Here is an 11,083-nt window from a genome sequence, read left to right on the forward strand (position 1 = left end):
ATTCATCCTTTATATATTAGTTACTTTTTGGGGTCTTACTAAAAGGATAATACTTTATTTGTTAATGAAACTAGGAAGGTCCGATATGGATATGTGCAAGCATTGTATCTTTAAATGTTAGCAATGATGATTGGTTTTACAAATCATGCAGGAAGTGTCCAAAAAAAAAAGTTGATACTCCTATTGGAAATAGATATGAATGTACCAAGTGTGGACACACTTATGGTTGTGCATCTTTGAGGTGTAGATAAATTTATTTTCATTAATAAAATTATATCATTGTCTTAAACTATAAATGTGTTTGGATTCTCAAATGATATTATTCTTTAATATGTAATATTAGGTTCAAGGTATAGGTCATGCTCCACAATAGAACTGGTAGCATCACCCTCTTGCTTTAGGATAAGGAAACAACTCAACTTTGCGGAAAGAAAGTTGAACAAGTAACGGAGGATGATGTCAGTACACTCAAAGGCTTTATAGTATTTAAAAAGTGGCATTTCATCCTCATATCATTATATAACCTATAGTTTTCATGTTATAGTTTTATAGAGTCATGTCATAATTTGCAGGTTATAGGTGACGATGCTTGTCCACCCACCTTTGATAACATGATGAATAGAAAAGTTCTATTTAAGATTAATGTGAAGTCTGTCAATATCTAAGAATTTTGATCAAATATATATTGTTATAAAATTTTGTGATGATGAGGATATCATTGAGAAGAATATGCCCAAAGAGATTGCTGAGAATACATCTACATTTGTTATTGTACGTTTATAACTTATATTTAAAGTGTCAAGCAGAATAAATTGTTCAATGTGGGTTGTTAACTATAATACCTAATAGAGTAATATTTTTTTTTCAAAATAGGAAATTGGGTGCAACAACTCCTTGGACATGTCAGAAAATATTGTTAATATTAAGTCTGATACTGATCCTCAATTTACATTGGTAAGTAAAGATATGTTTAAGGTTTAAAAAGCAAACTAATTATCCTTATATCTATCAAGATTTTGCGAGATTCCTATTTTGAAAACATCATGGTATGTATTGAGATATCTTTCTATGTAGGATGGCATGGAGGAGTATATATCAACCCTCAAATGCAAAATTTCTGGTAAGAGAACTACCAGCCTTTTAAAGACTGCCAACGAAGGTATGAATGAGAATGAGGATGAAGGACAATTGTCAACTAATAGAGGTGGCAGGAAGGGTGTAAAGAGGATCAAGGCAAATATGACTCAAGTGGAGCATTGAGTCATAAGTTGGGATGTTGGACAATGTTATAAAATATTTTGTATGTCTTTTGTTTTGTAATATTTGAGAACCTAAGAACATGTGCTACATTAACTATTCATTACTACATTGTCAAAGTACACAGTTTATTGGCTATATTTTATGCAATGTTTAAGTTTGTAATGTCATGACAATGTTTTGTATTGCACTAAAGTAAAATCCTTGGACTTTTACAAAAGACAGACTTTTAGCATAACTAGAGAAATGTGATCATAATTTGCATTAACATATCTAGAGTTAAACAGTTTATGTATATCTAATGTAACTACAACAATTTAGCATAACTATATAATGATATCAATATTATCATCATCAATAATTGAACCTCAGAATTCATTTGGACAAAGAATATGTCATGAACAATGGAATTTACTAAAGTTAGATCTATGTTGCATAAAAATATACAATTACAGGATCTTAAAAAATTTCATATAATAAGTACAACGAACATGTGTGTTTAAATGGTTTTGCCAAGTATGAGACATTAGATGGAACATAAATTAAAGTTTAGAATAAATTAATATGACATCATGTCAAAAAAGTTATCACATCATATCTACATGTGTGGGAGAGATGAAAATTTCAATTATTTTTCTTATACGTAGAAAGTTGAGTATTTTAATATTGGCAGACGAATCTAAATAGCTCAGAGTATAAAGTGTTAAATAACGTCATTAGGAGAGAAATGATGGTTCTATACTAATTAAATTACGATATCTGTACTAATAAACTCAGTAGGAAGCACATATATGAAATTCAACTAGATAAAGAAAATGAAACATAATACTTAAAAGAAATTCATGAAGTTTAAAATTGATCAAGGTTCTCTTTGCTAATAGTAAAAAGAAATAAATAAGTACTTTACATCAAAATAAATTTTCAGCTATTGTGGTCAAGATATATCATGCAATGAGAACCATGACTTACTCTTTAAAATATAATAAAATTAAACAAAAATACTCTATAGATATATTATATTTGTTTATCTATATGTGTATAATAAACCCAACTTGAATCACATTTTTGTTTGACAAATTTTATTTTTAAAATATGGTAAGTGCTTTATGCTCCTATAAGGATTTTGTCTCATCAAACAAATTAAAGTGACTACTAATATGGATTCATATTTCAATGTATGATTTAAAATTAATGAATAATCACTTTCACCTATATAATAGTGACAATAATATCCCTCGCTACTTTACTTTTATTCGATGGAACCCTTAAGTGACTGATTTGCTAGAACATTGTCACTCGCTAATTAATTTGTGACAAATCTTTTTTATCCACAAAAGTCAATCTGCGAGAAACAAACTTACTCATAAATCTCTCGCTAATCAGTCACTTTTCTCAAGTTCAGGTATTTTGTGACCGCTCATTAATTTTGTCGTTAGTGCGTCACTAATTCCTCGCAAATTAGTGATGGATTAGTGAAAAAATATATTTCGCAAAAAATTGTCGCTAATTTGTCAAATTCTTGTAGTGATTTACATTACCAAATTAACTCCAAAATCAAGAAAACCCACTTTTCATAAAATTCAACAAAATAACTTTAGAAATTAATTTCTCATCAACAACTGCACTTCACTCAAGCAATCAGTAATTCAGTCCAGCAAACAACCACATCCACAAGACAAACATAATCAAAGAAATATATTTTTCACAACAATATCTATTTATAACAACTCTGTAATATAAAATAAATTTTAAGAAAAACCCTACCTCATTCGTAATTCAACTACGTGACAAACTATGTTTCTATTCTTATCCCGCAGCAGTAACACCAATACCGATCGTCCCCGCAGCAGCCACATCCTCTAAACACAACATTAGCTCAATCCTAAGACATTAAATTTGTATAAAACTCCATAATCTATAACAGAATAGTGACAAAGAGGAGTTTTCGGAGTCAAAACAACTTACGCACAAGAAGAAACTAAGAACAAAGCAGCAACAACTTTAATTAAAACACACATTATTCATTAGATGCTAATTATAATATAATTGTAATATAATTGTAATATAATTATAATAAAGATATTTTTTAAATAAATTTAAAAGAGAAGTGTACAAGTGATGTCTAAAGGTATGAAGAAAAGAAAGTTCGAATTGTGCCACTATCAGCAGTTTTTTCCTTATTTTTATGACAAACAAAATTTGAAATTAGAAATTGGCTGAGCGAAAAATTTCCCAAAAAAGCTTTTGAATTTATCATTTGAATTTTTCTTGCTCTCATTCCTTCATTTTGTTTCTCTCATTCTACCGGGTACTTCTACATGATGAAGGTGGTGGACACGGATACGACGCGATGAAACTAAAGTATATATTCTAATTATATGAGTCTGGACCCGATTGTTGCTATGCATTGTCGGATAGGACATTCTCTTGGCTCGAAGAGGAAGCCAGGTCATCCTCCAAAGGCTACTCCTGCTGGTGGTCTAGCTGTTACTGTGACGGCACACTACAAAAAAATGTTGAATACTGTTGAATTTAGCATTGGACATCAACGACAGGTTTGCCGTTGGATTTGTTTTTTTGACAGCAAATTCATCGATAATAATTGGAGGAAAAACAAGAAAATTAACACCGAGACTACTGTGGAATTTACCGTAGGATTTATCCCCTGGTAATCCTTGATTAGTGCAGCCTGCATTTTGGTCATTTTTAAAGAATTACCATCGAATTTTTTCGCCAGTAAATTCGCCAGTAATCTTGCCCTAAATTCGAACCGCGAATCCTCTTCTCCTCATCTTCGAACTACTCTCTCTCATCTTCTCCTCTTTCTCTCTCTCTCTGTAACCTACAAACCACCTCCGGCATCCCCTCCACCGGCGTCGGCCACCACCAACAATGTTTAAAGGCTGCATGGACTATCCTTGCGTTGCGTTGGTCGCTCTATTGCCACCGTTTTTGTCACTCCCACCATTCTTGCTGCCGCCACTACTGCACCGCTGTCACCGCTGCTCCCTGTGTCATCGGAGCTCCCTCCCTCCAGGTATGTTGTCCTCCTCCTTCTTTTCTATTATTTTTCCTCCCATTGTAGTCAGGTTTATATTTATGATATGAAGATTAAGAAATTTATAAAATAGAATAGATCTTTCTATATATAGTAGGAGAGTAGTATATAGTTATATTTTTTACAAGTATTTCATCTAATTGTTTGACAAGTGTGGTATCTAATTGATCAAGTATACAATGATGTATAAAGATATGAAGAAAAGGAAGTTCGAATTGTGCCACTGTTAGCAGCTTTTTCATTTCTTTTATGACAAACAAAATTAGAAATTAGAAATTGGCTTAGCAGAAAATTTTTCCAAAAAGATTTTGAATGTATCATTTGAATTTCTCTTGCTCTCATTCCTTCTTTTTGTTTCTCTCATTTCACCGAGTGCTTCTACATGATGAAGGTGGTGGACACGGATGCAGTGCGATAAAATTAAAGTATATATTCTAAGTATATGAGTCTGGACCTGATTGTTGCTACACTGTGTCGGATAGGGCATCCTTCTGGCTCGAAGAGGAAGCCAAGTCGTCCTCTGAAGGCTACTCCTACTGGTGGTCTGGCTACTATTGATGTGGCAGCAGCTGAAGCTTCAAAAAGTGACGACTCTTGTTACGTTCATTGTTGTCTTTAATCCTGTCGTTGTTGTGACTGCATTGTGGTCGGCACCATGGTTGTGCCTGCCATTCATCACAACCAGATCAGTCACGTAAGTTATGAAGTTTTTAATCTATATTTGAGTTAGTTTTGTTCTCCCATTTTCATCTTTTTTCTTTGTTATTCCAAAAAGTTGTTGCATTGGCCTTTGTTTTTTCTTGGTTTTTTAAAATTTAAACATTATTTTTTATTTTTCAAATTTTTTTATCTTATATATGTGTTGATAATTTGTGTTTTGCTATTTTTGAACTAGGGCAAGTTCATATATCATTTATTTTGATTTGAGGAAAAGGATTTGGTTTTGAAAATTTCTAAAAATTTTCTGCGGTGATTTGTTGGGTTTCTTTGCTTTGATTTATGCCTTTGTTTGCTCTAATTTTGTACTATGGTTTGTTTCTTTCTTACATATGTAGTGTGCCTTCTCGTACAATTTTGATGAACCATTTTGTTCTTTCTTTTAAAAAAATTAGAAACAATTTCATTCTTTCATTTAAAATCTCAAGAAAAGAACAATTTTATTTCGATTCTCAGAATTGTTAACAGTAAAAGTCCTTTTTTGGTTCTTTTCATATTTTACCAATCAATTCTTATGGTAATTACTTTTGACAATATTATTTGTGATATTCCATTATAGATAATCACATGATTTTCTGATTTTGGTTAACAAGGAAAATAAGAAAAAAAGTTGCTTTTGATAATAATGTTTACTTTTATTTTGTATGATGGTTTGTTTATTTCCTGTTGATTGTGGGTTGAAGGATTTTGACACTCCGGTAAGTCGAATCACTGTTATATGAAGGAAGAGAATAAAGTAATCTTTTCTTGTTGAGGTTGTTCATAGTTCCTTTGAAAAGTATCATTTGATTTATTCTCATTTTTCCTCATTGATAATTGTAAACATTCAAACATTTCTTCTGTCGATATTTTTTTATTCTAAAGGGTCTAAACTAGACAGAATTGAAAAGAAAAAAAATAAAAGCTAATTGTTGCCAAGATCTGTATTCTATGAGGCATGTCCTTTTTGACGCCTCTTACCTAAAGGTGTTTCTTTATTTTACCAGTTTAAGTTGGAGTAAAAATGAACCTAATCCATTAATCCTTTTTATCTCATCTTGTATATTTTCCTTTCTTATAGAAGAATTAAAAGAGCATTTGGAGAGTGCCAATGTGGCTGATTTTAGTTGCTGTTTGCAGTATTCCCATGTTTGATATTCACTTCTAAATGATGCATTGAAGCTCTATTATATATATAGCATGAAGTAATAAATTAGACAGTACTGACAGTGAGTGCTACAAGAGCAATAACTAATCCTATTTTATTCACAACATTATAATCCAAAGCATTTTATCATTGAAAAATGAGGTGAATCTGTTGTTAAATGAATACAAAGTAAAGAAATGATCTCCGATATAAATTTTGGATGTGTACTATACTACTATTATTGCTAAGAAATTAAATGTTGAATCAATTCGTTATTATAAGTTTATCGTAACGGAGAAGTATGTCATTGTCATTTTTTTCCAAAGATAATAGGTTATATTTTGTTAATTATTAAAAAATGAAATACAAAGATGTCCAAAAGCAGGACAGCATAATAAAAGGTGGGGATTTTTGACAAATCCCAATTTGACGGTTTATCCTTCGTACTTAAACGACCATAACTTGAGCTACAGAGGTCCAAATGATGCGGTTCTAGTTGGGTTGGAAAGCTAACATCCGGGGCTTCGCAACGATATAAGATTTACCATAGTTGCTACACGTATGGTGGCGCGCACGCGCCGTTGCTGCCACCTAGTCCACTTGAAGCAAAACGTGGCCAGCGATTTTAGAAGCCTTGTGGGCCCAATCCAACATATTTCTGATGCTATTTAACCCAAGGAGTGAAGAGGGAAACACATATTAGTTACCATTAGTCATAGTTTAGTTTTAAAAGTAGTTAGAACTAGTTTCTAGAGAGAGAAGCTCTCACTTCTCTCTAGAATTAGGATTAGGATTAGGTTTAGTTCTTAGATCTAGATTTAGATTCATCTTCTTCTACTTCTATCTTCTCAATTCCTTGTAGTTACATTCATCCTTCTCCTACTCTTTTGGTGTAATCTCTTTTATGTTGTTCTTATATTTTGTTGTAGATCTAGTATTGTTCCTTCTACTTTCTTTCAATTCAATTCAAGGTAATTCATAATAATTGTGTTTCTTTTGATTGTTGTTGTTAATTTCTTTCAATAATTGTTGTTAGATTCTCTTCTTGTTGTCAATTTGCTTTGCTTTTCTTTTGTGCCTTCCAAGTGTTTGATGAAATGCTTGGTAGGATTTTAGTGTAGCTTTTGTTCCTCTTGGCTTTGGTTGAGTAATTAGTGACTCTTGAGTTATCTAATCCTTTTGTTGATTGATAATTAGAAGTTGCTAATTGATTTGAATACCTCTAAAGCTAATCTTTCCTTTAGGAGTTGATTAGGACTTGAGGAATCAAATTGATTCATCCACTTGACTTTCCTCCATGGTTAGATATGCCTATGAATCTCATCCTCAACATGAACCTCAACCATACTCACAAGCCTTTCCACATCAAGCACCTTCCTATGATCCATATCCACCATATGACCAATCATTCATGCCATATTCTTATGACCATTATGAGCGAGAACCCTTAGAATCACCACAACCCTATCAAGATTACTCCCAAGACCCACCTCAATACACACCATCTCCACAATTTTATCAAGAGGAACCACCTTCCTACCATGAATCCTCTCTCCAAAATAATGAACCTCCCTACTCACCCCAAGTTAATGAACCTTCCTACTCACCCCAAGCCCCAATAGATGATTCTCTTACCTTGCTACTTCAAGGACAAGCGGATATGCAAAGGAACACCTTAGAGTTTGTGACTAACTTGACCAAGGTAGTGCATACTTTAGCCTACAAATGTTTGAACACTCAAGGTGCTTCCATAGCCACATATGGAGAATCAATTGAAGAGCAAAGCATGAAGGAGAGATTGAAAACTCCGGTGGGGGATGAGGGATGCTATTTTGTGTTGGAACAATTGGAGGAGCCTATGATTATTGAAGAAAGGGAAGAAGTGGTTGAAGATCTAGGGGATGTTGAAAGTCCATGGGAATGTAGCATCATGGAGCACTTTCCCAAGAAGCTTGATATTGATGTTGAGGAGGGTGCACAACCTCCAAGGCATGTCATAGTTGAAGAGTTGGAAGAGGCTTATCAAGAGATGGATTTAATCATGGATGAATTTCTCTCTACAATGGAATCCTCTCCCATTGGACATGAAGTTGAAATTATAAAAGAATGTGCACAACCTCCCGTACCCTTGGTGAGCAACGAAAAAAAGAGTGAATTGGAGGAGAGCTACCAAGAGGAAAAAGTTGGCTATATTGAAATTGAAGAATATGAAGAGGTTGCTCAAGAGATGAACTCATTCATCAATGAATTCCTATCCAAAGTTGAATCACCTCCCATTAAACAAGATGAAGCTCTTGAAGACAACACCAAGCCACGTAACAAAGGGGATGAGGTTGAAATTGAAGAAGCTTGTGAAGAGGTGGAAATAACTAAAGAAGAGTCTAAAGAAGTAGACCTTGCATTGTCTAAGTGTGGGGAGGTCTCCCTTCCCAAGTCACCATCCAAAACAACATTCAAGTGGGTAAAATTCTTATCCCTAAGCTTTACTTTCTCACTTGAATATGGTTTAATTGAAAATGATGGTCAACTTAGAGCTCTTTGTGGAGTCAAAAGTATAAGAGAGTTGTGTAGTTGTTGGAAACATCATTCTAAGCTCATGACGGTTGTAAGCTCAAAATTCAATAGCAATGGTTGGTGTGGAACCAAATGGCATGGGTCTAGGAAGTTGTTTGGAGGTTTCTTTGAGAATTCCAAGGCCATACCACCCGGATGGAATAATGACGATCAATCTAAGGACGGGTGTCAAAACAAAGTGTGGGATCTCGGATCGCACAATGAAAATCAAATTTGGGAGCTCATGGTTTGTGGAGAACTCCATCAAAGCTTGAAGATATTGAAATTGAAGAATGGAGCTTATTGGAGATTCAAGCATTGGTGGAAGTTCCAAGATGAGTACAAGCACAAGCCACCTTGAGAAGAGCTCCCCATAAGTCCAACTTAAGGACTTAAACTAAAAAGTGCTAGGTGGGAGACACCCCACCATGGTAAACTCTTTCCATACTCTTTTAGTTTTGTTAATAAGTGAATTGAGTTGGAGCTCCCCATAAGTCCAACTTAAGGACAATAAACAAAAGTGCTAGGTGGGAGGCACCCCACCATGGTAAAAAAATCTTTTCATTTTCTCTTTTGTAAATATTGGTAAGAATTAGTTTGATTTCATGTTTTTATTGGTTTGTTAGGTTTAGTTAGAAGTATAATATGATAAATAAGGTTTTAGGGTGTTTTGGTAGCTGTTTGGAGGATTGAAAGGCTTGGATTGGTGCAAGAACTTAAAAAAAAATTTGAAAAACAGAACACCATCCACGCGTGCGCGCACCTAACGCGTACGTGCACCTGAGCATTTTTCGACCACCCATGCGGACGCGCACTGTATGCTTACGCGTGGATGCAAAAATTCTACCCCAGCCAAAAACCCGAGAGTTAGGCCTGCGCTGTGCGAACATTGGGCCTAAGGCACAAGTCTATGCACGCGTGCGCGCACTTGGCGCGTACGCGCACATGATCTTAAATTCGCAATGCACGCGCATGCACACTGTGCGCGCGCGCGTCGATTGCACAATCTGCACCCCCGTTACTTTTACCTGAGAGTTGGGCCAGACTTGGGCCGACACTATGCCTCCGGCCTAACTCGACGCACGCGTGCGCGCACCTGGCGCGTACGCGTCCTTCGACCAATATACCCATCGACGCGTAAGCACGCATGACGCACCCGCGTCGGTAAAAAAAAAGTTTTTTTTCTCATCTTCCATTTTCTTTTGTTCACTGCATTCGCATACTTCTACTCTTTCCATTTTCATTTTGTTTCTATAGCATGTTTTCCGTTTTTTTCTAAGTGTCATTTCAATAATGGTGTTGGATTCTTACACTCAATTGTTGAGAAATTCTTGCATTATTTTGGTGCCTCTTGACTTGTTTGATGTTGTTGGGTGATGAAACTTTTAAATCAATGCCTCATCGTGTATGACTCTTGTGTCTTTGTGCATTGATATGACCTCATATTGTCTTTCATGACCCACTTCTTCTCATTTGAACTTGATGCTCAATACACTCTTCATGCTTTAACTTTACTCTTGCATCGAGCTTAATGATATGCCCTAGCTTACATTGTTTTCTCACTCACATGCTTAGCTAACATGTAGCAGAGACTCATACTCTTATTTGGCATTAGCCCCCACCTATGTTCTAATTGCCTTGATATCTTTGTTATAGGCTTAATTTTCTTTCTTTCTTTCCTTTTGGGTTGGCCACCAATACGGAAGGAAAGGAAAGTTTCTAAATGGGGCAACAAACAAGTCATCCACACAACCTTTTGAAGGAGCTCATCAATTGTAGCAACCCGTCCACCTTGCTCTTCTTTGAGTGCACCGAGGACGGTGCAAACTTTTAAGTGTGGGGAGGTCGTCCGACCGTTCGGTGATTTTGGGAGACAAGTTTCTAATTCCAACACTTTTGCATTTCATTTTAGAATTTTAGGATTTTTACTTGCATTCTCTTAATTTTTGCATATGTATACACAATAAGCTTAGTCAAAATAATGAAAATTTTCAAGATTTCTATCTATAGGGCACCTTAATTGATTTGAGTGAAAACTTTTCATAGAACTTGCTTGAAAAATATATATATATTGTGGATCATATTTTTGAGCTAAGAACACAAGCAAGTGAGATTTGAGCCTAATGGTGTGGTTACATCCTATAACCACTTATTTTCCTTCTTGTGTGCATTATTCTCTTTCTATGAATGGAATCTTTGATTTGTTTGATTCTTTATGTCCATTATTTTGTGTATACATGCATTTATATGATTGAGGCCATCATTTCATTAGCTCACTTACCCAAATGGCTTTACCTTTTATCTTCCTTTGTTAGCCAAATTTGAGCCTACGACTAACCCACTTGTTCTTAATTTTAGCACATTACAAGCCT

The sequence above is a fragment of the Arachis duranensis genome, chromosome 2, assembly GCF_000817695.3.
Source record: "Arachis duranensis cultivar V14167 chromosome 2, aradu.V14167.gnm2.J7QH, whole genome shotgun sequence".
Taxonomy (NCBI): Eukaryota; Viridiplantae; Streptophyta; class Magnoliopsida; order Fabales; family Fabaceae; genus Arachis; species Arachis duranensis.